Source organism: Alligator mississippiensis, chromosome 5, assembly GCF_030867095.1.
Source record: "Alligator mississippiensis isolate rAllMis1 chromosome 5, rAllMis1, whole genome shotgun sequence".
In the NCBI taxonomy this organism is placed as follows: domain Eukaryota; kingdom Metazoa; phylum Chordata; order Crocodylia; family Alligatoridae; genus Alligator; species Alligator mississippiensis.
In genome coordinates, this window is record NC_081828.1 from 42,070,810 (window position 1) to 42,085,285 (window position 14,476).

At 44.0% G+C, this 14,476-nt stretch overlaps 1 protein-coding gene across 4 annotated transcripts in view; it reads right to left on the minus strand.

The window, feature by feature from the left end:
- Positions 1-14,476, minus strand: part of TMEM121 (transmembrane protein 121) — a 138,580-nt gene that overhangs the window by 110,113 nt on the left and 13,991 nt on the right. The window contains exon 1 of one of the 4 annotated variants that reach the window (XM_019486547.2): positions 3,400-3,500. The exons of the other annotated variants lie outside the window; for them this stretch is intronic. The gene's annotated coding sequence lies outside the window, so the exon portion shown is untranslated. Of the gene's footprint in view, positions 1-3,399; positions 3,501-14,476 lie in introns of those variants that run through there. 4 annotated transcript variants of the gene reach the window in all.

The window sequence follows — 14,476 nt, forward strand, 5'->3', positions numbered from 1 at the left end:
GTGTTTATCCTCAGAACACCCCTGTGTGGTAGGGAAGCATGATCCCCTTTGTTCAGATAAAATAATGGAAACACAGAGAGGCTAATAGTGTGGGCATCTGAACACTTTTTCACAGAGTAAAGGAGAGATTAGGCTTTAGTTTGCATCAGCTGCTCTGAGGTACGTGCTTGCATGCCTGCTCTTAACCTGCTGTAACCGGAAACTAAACCATGGCAGTGAAAGACAGGTAACATCACACATTAGCTTCCACTGAAGCCAGAGTAAGAAAAGTATGTACACAAACAGTTAACTGAATCCAGTGACCCACTGTAAGGCTCTACCTCCTTTTACACAATGGTATTCTTAGCCATAGGCAGATCCAGGATTTTATAGAGAGGAGTTTAGGAGCAGTGACTGGTGCTGAAGGGGTGGCTGTACCCCCACCCCTACCTTCCCCCCCACCATGACTGGGGCAGGCAGACCACACCATAGAAGCAGCAGCCAGGGAATTATTTTAAGTCCTTGAATCAGGTAAGAATCCCACCATCCTCCTCAGCACCCTCTCCCTTCCCCACTTTGCTCAGTGGCATGTCACCTCCTCTCCCAGTTCTACCCTCCCCACCTGCTGCTGTCCCTGACTGCCCTGGTGGTGGGGGAGCTCTAGAACTACTTCTGTCCCCTCCAGCTAGGTTGCACACAGAGCCAGGCTTAGCCTGGGACAGCAGCAGCAATGGCAGGCAGCTTCCCCCTCTCCTGCACGTTCCCAGGCTGGCAGGGAACCTTTGAGGGGATTTAGCAGGGAGAAGGAACCTGCCTGCTGCTGCTGCTATCTCTGTCCACAGCTGAACCTAGCTGGAGCAGGGCAAGAGCATCTCTGGCGCTCCCCCTGGGGCAGCTGGTGACAGCAGGGGCAGCAGCAGTGGGCAAGGAAGGGGGGAAATAGGAGGGGAAGGGACATGTTGCTGAGCAGGAAGAGGAAGGGGCGGGGGATTCTTACCAGATCTGGGGACCGTAAAAGGTCCCCAACTGTGGATCCCATGGCATAGTCTATGAAGAGGGTGCAACTGTGCTACTGTACCCTCTCTGGATCCACTCCTGTTCCTAAGCGTGTATCCAAAATTAACATCTAAGGGTCACCCAGGAAGCCTGTGGTAGATCAGGCAGATAACTCAGATCTCTAGTTCCTGCCCTGACTCCCAAAGAAGCCTTTTCCCCATCCCCAATTCTATTTACATTACAGTGACTTCTTTTCAAAAGATATGATCATTAATGTAACCCACTGGGTGGATGCTCTCCCAACCAAATGGCTGCCCAGATCTTTTTATAAATTTATGTTCATTTTTACTGCAACCTTGCAGGTGTGCCTGAAGTGTGTGTTGATCAGGCCTCCTACTACAGTGCTGCTTCTGGACCACATGGGCCTAAACTGGCTGTAAGCTTTAAAGAGCTGTTCACATCAAAATAATTTGGGAGAAACACTGGAGTCTTTTGTCCTTCCATATTCCTTTGCAGGGGGAAGGGAGAGAGAAAATTCTTGTTGTTAAGCCATTGCTTGCAATAGCCATTATAAATACAGAAAATGTTAGAACAAGAGAAAAGTAGCAGCATTTTGAGCTATGCAGTTGTTTGTGTTGAATTTATTCAAATATGGGATCATCATGCTCATAATGGATTTGCAATGTGCTTTGCTATCTAATAAATATGCCTGAGCTCAATGTAGACCACTGCTAGTGTATAATTCCTAGCTTAGCAGCTACACCAGAGAGCATTTTTATTGGGGTAGCTTGGAAAAGATTCTGCACATTTCTTCCTCCAGAAGTATCATTCATGTTAAATAGCTCTGTCTAGCTTTTTAGACCCACCTACATTTTATTTGGCCCTTTCTCCCATGTTTTTGACCTAATCAAGTAGGGCCAGGGATATGCTAAGTTTCTCTGTTGTTGTTCCCTGTAATATCTTTTATTTTCTTCTTAAGACTAGCGAGAAATTCTTCAGTTTGTGTACATACCATATCCTAAAGGGTTACTAAAGTCAACTTGGACAGGAACTGATGTTTTTATGAAACCTAACCTGTGAAAATATCTTCACATCCTTTGAAAATATGACCTGAGCTTTTAGCCTTACATTCTCTCAGGAAGTGACACTGTACACATAAGGAAAAAGTCCTCAGACCGAAGAGGGATCAAGCTGGTCCAAGACCCTTGTGTTTGTTACACTAATAAGGATTCTCTTTCTGTCCACTCTGAGCTATAGTGCTTGTTCTTGCTGCCTTCATAGGCAGGGCAGTCACGGATTAGCACAGGATGTTCTTTGCAATAATGTTACACTCTGCCCCTGCACACAGTTTAAACAGTACATCCAGCATGTCATGACTACAAGGGAAGTGCCACGGCTTGAGCTGTCTCGCTGATGTCCATGTCGGTGCATCAGCAAGGCATTTTGCTTAGCTCACTGAGGGACCCGAGTACATCTTGCTCTCCTCCTTTTCCCCATGTACAAGTATTCTCCCCTTACAGATTTGTGACAAGCACAAGAAGTTGGAAACTTCAGAGACTATTTTATAGATATGTACTAGAAGCTATGGACACAAAAATCATCAAAAAAGACTGTTTTACTAATGCTACAAGCATCATGTACCTTTGAGCTTCTGGAAATGTTAGGACATGATCCAAGACAAATTCTCAGATGCAAACAAGTATAAAGGAGCCTTCATCCTCATCTCATGGATGCTTGAGAATGGTACAGAGTGGGCAACCTGGTGTACAGCTGTGGTCACTCTGTCTCCATCCAAAATCTGATGCAAATGTGTGACAGGGAGTCATGGAATAGACTTGTTATTCACTGAGACTACCTTCACACAGGGCCTACAACCTCAAAATCCCCATCTGACAGGAACAGGACACATTCCTAATGAGAGACGGCCTTAGGGGTGAGCAATGTGGGCGTCTGCCCAGGGCACCATGGTCAGGACACACAGACACCCATGCATGTGTGTGTGCGTGCACACACACACACACACACACACACACACACACACACACACACACACACACACACACACACACACACACACACACACGCTTCCCCTGCCCTGCTCTGGCCAGAGGCAGAAAGAGCAATGCTCAGCCCAGCCCAGCCTACCCCTGCCTCCTGCTGCTGCTCACAAGGTGCCAAGCCAGGCAGTGCAGATGGCTTTACCTCCCCCCACCCCGGATTGTGCCCTGCACCCCCACCTTTGCCTGCAACAGCTCTGCTAACTCGGGGCAGGCACTCCAATACAAGGTCACCCCCAGTGCCATTTTTATTACAGCCAGCTCTGCTCCTACCCAGTAACAGGCAGTGGCAGGCCTGAGACCTGAGCTGGGTGTCAAAGGTGTAGCTGACCCCAAGCTGAGACAAACCTATCCTGGGTTTTCCTACCTTAGAGCAGCACCTTCCTCCAAAAGGATTAGAGTAAGAACATTCCTCCATTTTGTCTCTCATTTCTGTTGTCCCCATTGCAGATAACTACAACATTGGCTGGTGGCTGAGCAGTTGGCTGACTGGCCTCATCATCCATTAAGGGTAGATTTGTAAATCATTTATAATAGGATTTATCCTGCTCTCCTACTATAGCACACTGTAGTTATTTTGAGGCTCTGGATTTCATTATATTGAAGATCCTAAGATGGCCAAGAGGGGATGAGGGGCGCTTTGTGGCTTGGAGAGCTTAGGAGGGGCTGGAGCAGATGCTGTTGCAGACCCTTTTGGACTAATGCATGGTTACTTGCAATGACAAGGGACTTGTCTTAGTGAACCAGAAGATCCCTGCTAGCCTTATGTTCCCATAAATGATTAACAAACATTATAAGCAGGTTACAGACCCAAGTAGTATGTGCTGTCGATGCTTATAAACACACCAATAAAAGGTATTACAGAGGGTAGTAACATACTCTACACTAATCAAGTAATAATTTATTAAAATGTATCAGAAACACTTATTAACGTTTTATAAAATATCTATAAATATGACCCCAATATAAATTTTTGACAATTCATTGGTTTTCAAATGCAGCTTTTCTTCCTAGCCCAGCTGTTTACTAAGCAAGTGTCTGACTCTTTTTGTTTCCTCTAAAAGGATACACATCTTCACAAGTCAAAGTTTTTCTGCAGCGGGCTGAAAGTTTGTTATCATTTTACGAGTGAACCATAAACTGTCCCATTTTCCTCACTCGCTTGCAGTAACATTTCCTTTCAAAATAAAACCAAAAATGTATGTGATGACTTCAAAGGATTCATATTACATTGTTGAACTACTTAAGCAATGATCTCTCTCACTTCTGTTTGCTGCTGAGATTTACACTTTGCACTTATGGATGTGTACTTTTTTTGTTCAATTCTTTGTCTACAGCAGCAACTTTCACACCCAGCTCCTCTCCCCTTGACTTTTCTTACAATTCAACCTCTATAAAATCAAACTTACCTCAGTTTAGGTTTTTATGGCAGATACAGATTTAGGAGAGTCCCTCCCCCTCCCCCTGTCCAAGCTTCTAAGTGATTTAGAAGCTTAAGATCCATTGTCAAAAGTAATTTATGTGTTTAGGAGCATAAATGTGCCTTCCTGAGAGAATCTGGACTCTCGTAAAGTGGGATGTGAATTAAAAGCACTAAAGTTATCTTTCCATAAGTGCCCGTGTATACACTGAAATAAAGAGTGTAAGTACCTTTTCCTAGTTTAATTTATGTCATACAGTGTTTTCAGCTAAACTTATCTTTAAAAAATGCTGCTTTTATTCCAGCATAAAAGCGTCCAGACAGGGGATTTATATTGGTTTAACCATACTGGTAAACATATTCTGATAGAACTAGAACCATCTTCCATGTAGGCAAGCCACCAGGGATCAGTTTTGGACTTGGGCACCTAAAGTCTACCAAAGTCCTGCATTAGGCACTTAAATTCTTTGGACTGGCCCCTCAGTGGCCACAGATACATACAGATGCCTAGTCAGATTTTCAAGGTGCTTAGGTGTCAGACACTATTGATAGGAGTTATTGTACCCAGGTAATTTTGAATCTAGCGGTAGGCCCTGGGTTGCATCTTTAGGTGCCTAAACAGTATCTTTAAACCTTTGGTACTCCAGGCCTTCGTAAAAACTTACCTTGTATTATTGGGAACTAAGGCTATGACGCACATAACTTTTAACCTCTTTAAGGGTGGAATGGGAATTGTCCACCAGGAGTATGCATCAGCTTTTATGATGTTACTGTTACATCTGCATGTTCCTAAGGTAGTACACACAAGCTAAATTGCTGTAGCTTTAACCTTGAATGAAACAGGGTTAAAGTTGAAGTGGTTTTGTTACACTGGTATCCCTACAGGAGCTTGCAAACCTAACAGATATATTGTAACAGCTCGTACTGTATCTTTTGATAATGGTACAATCTTTATGCCCGTCTGTACTGTAAATCTTATTGTCATTCAGTAAGATGAAAGCTTCCAACTGCTTAAGTCACTGATTCTCAACCAGGGTGGCACAGCTCCCTGGGGTGCCCTGAAATCCTTTCAAAGTTGCTGGGGGTGCCACCCAATGTTAGCACTGTTAGCTGTGCAAACACGATCCCCAAGACAAATCCAGAGGTTTCAAACAGGAATCCATAGTGTTAAAAATATTCTGACCTGTTGTGGTCTTTGTTCTTTGCAACAGAAGAACTGCTCTATTACTTTGCTGTAGTTGAAAAATGAGTGAAAAAGAAGAGCTGACATTTTCCAAAAGGTGCCTCAAGTCTAAAAGGGTTGAGAATCACAGCCTTAAATCACTTTTGAAAATGGGACATAGGGCCTAGGGACAGACATTATACACAAACTGGTTTAAGTAATCAGAAACTGGTTTAAGCCTGTAACAGAACAGATGTTCAGAGAACATAAACCAGTTTGAAAATGGCTGAAATGGGTTTGAGATAAACCTGGTTGAATGTAGTATCAGACTTAACTGATTTGGGTCAAACTGGTTGATGCAATGCCTGTCCCAGACCCTTTCCTGGTTTAACTTAAACCAGAGTGCCCCACCATCCCAGCTGCTTTGCAGTCCTGGGTGGGGCTGTCTGCTCCAGAGCAGGGCTGGCTCTGCCCCTCTACTCCTTAGCTGGAGCTCCAGCAGAGACTGCAGGCACAGTGGTATCTGTCTGGCTGCCCTCTCCCCCATCCCCCCCTCACCACTTCCTGCTCAAGCAGCGATTCCCCCTCTCCCCCAGCATGGACCATACCCAGCATGTGGTATGCTAGTTAATGCTGAGAGGTGTCTGTGTAAGGCAGACAGGAAAAGGCACACAGAACAGTGGCCGCTTAGGGCTTTTTGGAGCTAATCAACAGGTAGCTGGTAATGTCGTTCTCCGTTCCTTCCTTGGAAAAAGTTGTTTAAGAAGAGCTTGAACTAATGAGAGAGGCTTTTGTTTTCTGATGGGCTGATAAATGTTCTGTTATCAACTCCCTGCTGGGTTAGTCAGCAGCAGCAAGGGGGGGAATCCTTCCCTAATCAGAGCATCCTGCTGTGGCCTGGCCATGCTGCCCCTCAGCTCAGCACTATAGAAGGGAAGGGAAGGCTAGGCTACCCTAGCAACCCCAGATTCTAGCCTGAGCCACTGGAGGCATGTGCCTGCAGTTCTTCAGTCCAGAGGGGGCGTCTGTGTGGTTACAAACCAGTTCAGCCTAGCCAGGTTAGACTAACCTGTAAAGATTAAATCAATTCAGGCTCAGGGTTTTTGAATATCTGTCCTTAGCCAGGATCTTCAGCCAGTCACTTTAAAAAATGTTGCGTCAAGAAGCATAAAGTTTGTGTGACTTTAGCTCCAAAACCTAAGTCAGTGTGAATGATGGAGTGCTCATTTCCTAAAATTTCCCATAAGGTGAAGAGAAAACATACTGGCCATAGCAAAAGCATTTGATAACCTATCTTCTGATATTTTTAAAATAAATTCATGTGAACTTTGTTTGTTCTCATTCACTTTCTGCCAGTAGTATCACATGCGGATTCACTGGCAGAAAGGTGGCCAAAGCTCTTTATTTTAAATGACTACTGCAGAATGTTCAATGAAAGGTAATTTAAAAATTATGATCCCAAGTATTCCCACTGGCAATCCAGTTCTAGGAATCATGCTTGTCCAGTCAGAGACTGAAAACATACCAAATGACACCAGTCCAACAGCTTGAATTTTATCTTGTATTCAATATAGTATTTACAAAGTTCATGTACAGTGCAGATACCAGAACTGAGTCATATAAAACTGGTGATGATCATGTCAAGTGAACAAATGTATGATGAAGGGTTGACATTTACTGATTAAGAGTTCAGCTAGCTTTTAATCAGAATGCTTCTCCAAGTTTTGAAACATAATTCTAAGATCCAAAGCAAAAATGATCCTATCATGCCAACCTCACTTCTGGTTGCATTTTGCTCCACATTCCTCATGTGACCAAAAATAGTTAATTAAAGGAAGTGCAACTGCTTAAGGAAATCTAAAACACAAACTTCATATCTTCGAGGACTCACCGGGACTTGGGCCAACAAGCATTTCACAAAAAGTAGAAATTAAAACCATAACATAATGCACCACCTGGTTGGCTTCTGAGTTGAATCTTTTTGGTTACACAAACAGACTCTTGAACAAAATAAAGGCAAATTTTCTGCCTTGCCATGCTCTTCCCAGATTTGAATACAAAAGTGTCTGCACCCAAAACAAGTCATTAGACCTAACATTACCATGACACCACCTCAAGATAGTATCCTTATATCAGCTAAGCAGGACAGATTAGGTTTTCTTCCCCATATGATGCAATCGGATTTTCTCAGGGATGCTGCAAGAAGACTCTTGAGCACCTGTATGAGTTTTCCTTTACTCAGATAATTCCCTTCACCCTGATTATTGAGGTGTTTCTGATTTACAAAAGTACAGTCTAGCTATTTTATAATGTAAACCCCCCCACCCTGAAACACAGAAGCACAGGAAATCATCACTGTTTTCTAGCAGCAGAAACATCACCTCAGTTTTTCACTCCCTGAAGCAGAAAAAACTCCTATCTGTAGTCTTTAGAGACTTTTGTCATGGGGGTATGAGTGCAGTGCTGCCAAGATGCTAATTACAGACTTGCCCCTAAATTACCCCTTACTCTTCTAGTTGTGCACTCTTGCAAGCAAAGGTGAGGGACTAAAATGCTGATTATTTGCATTTCCATTTAAACAGAACTGTTTTTGCCATTGCCTAACCATGGACAGACAACCCTAAACTATGCCACACTTGGATGACAGGGTGGAGCTCTGCCTGGCCTGTATGTGGGCATAAGTGGAGTCATGCTGGGTGCCCCATTTGCTCTCCCCACTCCAATACACTATTGGGAACAACATTGCATCTGCTGCAACAAGTACCACTCACCCCTGGCCTTTGCTTCACAGATGCTGTTGGGAGCAACTGCACTGCCCAAATCCTGCCATGACAAAGACTCCGGGGGGGGGAGGAGGTGTGATTCTGGTACCCCTTCAGAGTTACACCTGGGTCTGGTCCCCCACTTGGCCCTCTTAGTTACACTGCTGCTCTAATCTATGTAATGGGATCAGCACTGGGCTGAGCACAGAGTGGACTGCGGCCTTGCCACTAACTGTGGGCTGCAGGTAACACTGGAGTCTGAGCAAGAAAAGTGGCAACCTCTAGTGATATGAGATGAGCGACAAGACACTTATTTTCTGGGCTATCACCAGTTGCTCGCATGGGGATAAAAAGCCTTTAAAACGTACCTTCAAACAGCAGGACTCACAATGCTAATATGAGAGTCAATGGCGCTGCAAATATACTGCAGTGTATAATGAGCAACAATTTAATTTAAATAATCCGTTTCCACTATGTGCACCAACATAAAGCAAATGGCATTATGCCTTTCCCTGTCCCCCATCCTCAGCTGCAATCTATCTTGAAAGAAAATTCCCTTCAACCTGGCTATTCCCAATGACATCTTCCTGTGGGCTTATTGCACTGTCTTTAGAAATAACCCCCAGAAACCTGGAACCTTGCAGTTAAAAAAAGAAACAATGGAAAACAGACTGATACTGGGAAACATACTAGACTAAAGGCTGCTGACAGCTAAATGAAGCAAAGCTACTTTGCAATACAGAGCACTTAGCAATGTTCAGGTCAGAGCAGCACAGTCTTCTCCTTACACAGATAGACAGAGAGTGCTTCGAACTGAAGCACCAACTGCTTGTTTAAGAGCATCTCATTTATTAAACAGATATTCCCTTTTCTTCCTTTAAACCACAGTCCTTCAGCCAAAGGTCCCCAGACCTATAATCCTCTTTACTCCACTCTATCATTCTTATAAACTTACTCTTTCCATTTTTTTCCCCAAATATACGCTCCTGGCTCTTCCCTTGCGAAGCATTGTCATTTATTTCTGTGTCAGTGTGGCAGGCTAGAATGTATAGGCAATGAATTCAAGAGTACATGTGTGCAGCAGCAGCAAAGAAATTGGCTTTCCACTTCAAAGACAGAGTAGAAGAGCTCTTTGTTGAGATTACCCACTGACATGTGTGCATTTATATAAATACAGGCATGCTTCTGTGTGCACACATGCATTTAGCCTAAGAAAGAAAAGCTATGCATAACTTTTAACATGAGGAGGTTTAATGCCGGTATTTGCTCAATGCGGTGGTTCCATGGCACTTTTCCATGGAACTACTCTTCTAATTTATTACTATTCCAAGTGCACCTAGAAGCCCCAGGCACATGGAAGGATCCCGGAGTGCTAGTTGCAGTACAAATGCAACAAAAAGGCCCTGCCCCCACGAGTTTACATCTAAGCATGAAAGCTATGAAGTCTAGTCTTACCATTCAACATACCGTGTTATGTCTATGATGGCTCTGTGATCATAGCTGGAAGTTGAAAAATGTGGGTTCCATTACTAGCTCTGCTACAGACCTCCTGGCATGACCTTGGGTGAGTCACTTACAGCCATTTCAGGGGCCAAGGCCCATAGCAGAATTCTTGTCATCCGCACCCCCCTCCCCTGTGTCCCCCCAGACAAGATCAACATGGCTGGAAATAGTGATTCTCAGGGTTGTAAAATACACTCCATTCACAGACAATAGTTAGGGGTACAGTGATTCAGCCCATTTCCCTGTAGCTCCAGCATTAAATAAGGACAGTATTTGGTCTCAGCATCCTACACCCCTGTTTACAGTCCCAAATACCACTTCTCTCTAAAATTTTCAAGGCCTGGGGTCTGACCTAAAAGAAAAGTCTGAACAAAAAGTTACACCAGTACTTGTTGAGCACAAAGGATGGTCACAAATACCATACCTAACAGGTGCTAACACACATTAGCCACCTGTTTCATCCTCTGCATCACTTGCTAAGTATAGTTTTAAAAAAGGTGTCTGTTTCACTGGGTCAAAGATGCTCTTGGTTTGGGCAAGCGGGTGGAGGCATCTTAGAGAGGCAGACACTCTCCTAATATACACATGGAAAAGAGGAGGAGTTTGCTGGAGGCCTGCCTCATTCCATAGGAAATATGGATGATATTGAATCATTGGAGAAATTGCTCTAACTGGTGAGGGACCAGTGACTTATGGGGCTTACGTCCCGTTCGGGCAGTAGCCTAACTAAGATGGCCAGAGGGGTGGGGTGGGAGTGGAACAGGACCAGAGCAAAAGCCCCAGGCACTGACTTAGGACATGAACATAGCAACTGCTGTTGCTGTTCTCCCAGCTGCCACCAGAAGCTGCTGCTGCTCCATGTATTGCTGCTGCCCAAAGTGCAGAATGGCCCCATTACACCTGTGCCTTCGGGTAAATAATGAAGATGCACTTTTTTGGGTACTTAGTATGGGAGGGAACAGCTCAGGGGATAAAGTTTGGATTCCTGACTGGGATCTTCTTCCCCTTTCCTCCTAGGTAAATGGTGAGCAGGAAAGGGAGTTCATCCACTGCTGTTTCAGATACACAAGGAAGGAGATGTTCCTGGGCTCCATGGCCTCCAGAACATGGCCACAACTGCTATGAAGAAATAAGCCCCACTCATACACACCTGCTCCATGTACACCAGTTTAGCTTCTACTAATGATGGGGTAAGTACATGGGTGGATCTAGAATTTTGGAAAGTGAGGTGCAGATGAGGTGTAAGTGAGGTGCACCATGACATATAGCACAACACATTTGTCTTTAGGTAAAAAAAACTAGAAGCTTTACTACTGTGCTAGGGGCCTAGTGCTATATTATTCAGTTTAAGATTGATGCAAAAACACATATAACTTTATTGGAACAAGTTAAAAACAATTTGCAGGTCTGTGAAATAGGAGTTACATTACCAAGAGCAGCTAACACACAGAAGAATTGCAGAAGACTGGCTAGCTTGATTAGTAGAACAGAAAGACCATTAGAAATGAGAGACAGGCATTAACACCCATGGAATGAAGAGTTTAGAAGGAATCCGGTTGATTATAATGAGTCATGAAGTCAGTTGACTCCCTCAGCACTGCCTGACTAGAAATGCTGCTGCCACTGCCAGGCAGTTGGTTTTAAACTTTGAGTGGAGCAGAAAAGGGGGTGAGGGGTTCAACTGCACCAGTGCACACCCCCACTGGATCCACCCCTGGATAAGTGCATAAACACAGGCAGGTACCACAGAGCAGTTGATAGATGGTAGAAACCTGATTGTTTTAACTCATCATTTAGGTTTTTTTGCCTACACCCTGAGTGGAGCAGGGAAACCATCCAGTCCCAATGGCAGTGCAGCAGAGGCTATATGTATGGGAGAAAGTCCTACAATGCAGCAGCTACCCAGGCTACCCAGCAGCTAATCCGGCTACCCAGGATTCCCTGCTTACTCTGAAAATAAAATCAATTGGGAACCACCTTTTGAAGCATTAATTTACAGTAGCCGGACCATTCAAGAACTGAGACCTTTAAAACTAAACAGGAGAAAGCACTGGAGAATAGACTATATGAAACAATCCTGCACCAGCCCCCGAGTTATGAACTAGGTGACCTTTACAGATCTTTTGCATCCCTAATTTCTATGATTCAATAGCTCTCATCGGTAGTCTCAATAGACTAGTCAAAGGTTGAGAAGCTCCTGCTTCTCAGAACCAGAAAACTAGAATACTTGGCACCGAGTTACTTAAGAACTCTCGGGTGAGGCAGCAACAGGAAATGAAGTGGTCAGTAGTTAATCCATACTAGTCAGAAGTGGTTCAACCTAGTTCATGTGGGGACTATTTGGGGACCACTGTGGAAAAAGCTGGTGGAAGGGTCTTGCCAGCAAATAGGTGTTTATATCCCCAAAACTTTGTGCTGATTCACACCGAGTGCTCCCACAGTCACCATCTCATTTGAAAACCCAGGAACTAACTGTATTCTCCTGTCATCCATACAAATCATCTCTTTCTCTCTCCCACATCATATTCCACTTCTACCCCACCATCCCTTGAAACATTAATACAACCACTTCCTTAGAAGTAAACTGTATTGCTTCTGCTTGGGTGCATCTACACATGCAATTAATGGACATAAATAAACTCCAGTGCATATCACTCTGGAGTTTATTGCTCCCAGGTACAATGTCTTTAGATGCACCCTGGACTACAACATATTGAACCAGGTCAGAGCAGCCCTGGCTGGCAGGGGGCCCAGGAGGTCAGCTCGACTCAACGTGCTGCTCAGGGGCTGGCTGAAGCATGAGGGTGTTTCAGTGCAGGGCTAGCTGGCAGGAAGCCCCACACTGAAGCACTCTCATGCCCCAGCCAGCCGGGCCAGTGTCTACACAGGTGCTACTGGGAAATAAAAAAACTCCACAGCCAGAATAGTACTTGTATTTACATGTACTGTCTTGCTGCAGAGTTAATTAGTTTACTTCAGCCTGTTAGGGGCACATGTGTAGACATGCAATGTTTACTGCATAGCTAATTAGTCTACTGCACAGTAAACGTCTCGTGTAAGTGCACTACCTATGTTGTACCTTTCCTGCAAAATAAAGAGGACAGTAAACATTTGGAATAAATAATACCTAGGATAGATACTGCCTGAACAGAGCTGAGTTACATGGTTATTCCATGTTTGTAAAAAAGGAAATCCACAGCCAGAGCCATTCTGGGGAAAATTTTAACATTTCAAACATGCATTTTCTTCTCAAATCAAGATGAGAAACTGAGTTACTGAAATTTCTGTCATACAAAAAATATTCAAAGGGGAAACATCTAACCATTTCTTTTCATGTCAGTTCAATATTGAAGTTGGTTCACCTGAATGGCCTGAGTGCTTCTGCAGTTTATCATTCAGGTAACTCTGACTTCATGCTCCCCTAGAGACCACTCTTTCTAGCCAAACTTTCTCTCTCATGATGTAAGAATAGTCACGTGACTCCCTTAACATGTTAATTGCACAATAAACTTAACATCTGCCAGGGCTGCAGTCCCTGGCTAGATATTGCCATCCATAAGAGACAACTGGGGAATGAAGTACTCAAACTCCAGCTCTAAGGTGGCAAAGGGGCACCACAGGTAGTTGCTGTTTAATGCCAAACTGATTCTAAAATTAAAACATTTCAGCTCTGTTCAAGTGCTCAGGTTCAGATGCCAGTTTCCTGATGGGAAATTGAAACAGATCAACAAAATTTAAAAACATTTAGTAATGTAGAAACTGCAGGTTTTCATCTAAAAATCATTTTGATGGAAAATTCCTAGTCTACTTTATCTGCAACCATCTGTCACATTCCTCCCCTGAGCATAACAGGATGTATGTGTACAACACAGCCCCTGCCTTGCCTCTGATGGTCTCAAGAAGGTAGAAAAGGCAAGAGGGGATTGCTCTCTTATACACTAGAGGTTCTGGTTTCTTCCCCTGAATCTGTGTATGGTATAAGAAAGCATGTTGTGAATAGGTCTGGTAACTCGCACAGTAACAGCCAAGGTAGAGCTGCCTCCAGGCACAACACACTCCCCCTTTAGGACTGTGAGCAGTACTGTCCAAGAGGACCAAGGAATCAAAGAGAGGTGGACTCTTCTTGCTGTCTCACTTTTCTGTACCTTCCCCTTCACTTCAGACCTGTCCACATTGCAGATGCAAATTACATCATGACTCTTCCCTACCACCACCTTGGTTAAAACATCATTGTCCTTAGTAGCATGGCTGGAATCTTAATAGTGTTTTGTAACCAGACTAATGCCAAGGGCTAGTGAGACAACATAGTTAATGGCCAGTCTAAACTGCAAACAGCAGGTGAATTTTAAGCAGGACCCCTGTGACTCAGTAAGAACTGTAGAGAGTTTATAGTCTTGATATTATGATATTAATGATAAGGAATTTCCTGATCCTTCCAGCGACTGCTGAATTTCCAAAGGACAAGATCAAGGGCTGGTATCAATAGTTTTCTTCCCAGTTAATAGCCCTCTCCCTCATTTATGTCCATGTCTAGACAGAAAGTGAAGGGATGCTATAAACATTTAAAGTAACATCCCTGTCTGCTGCATCATTTCAG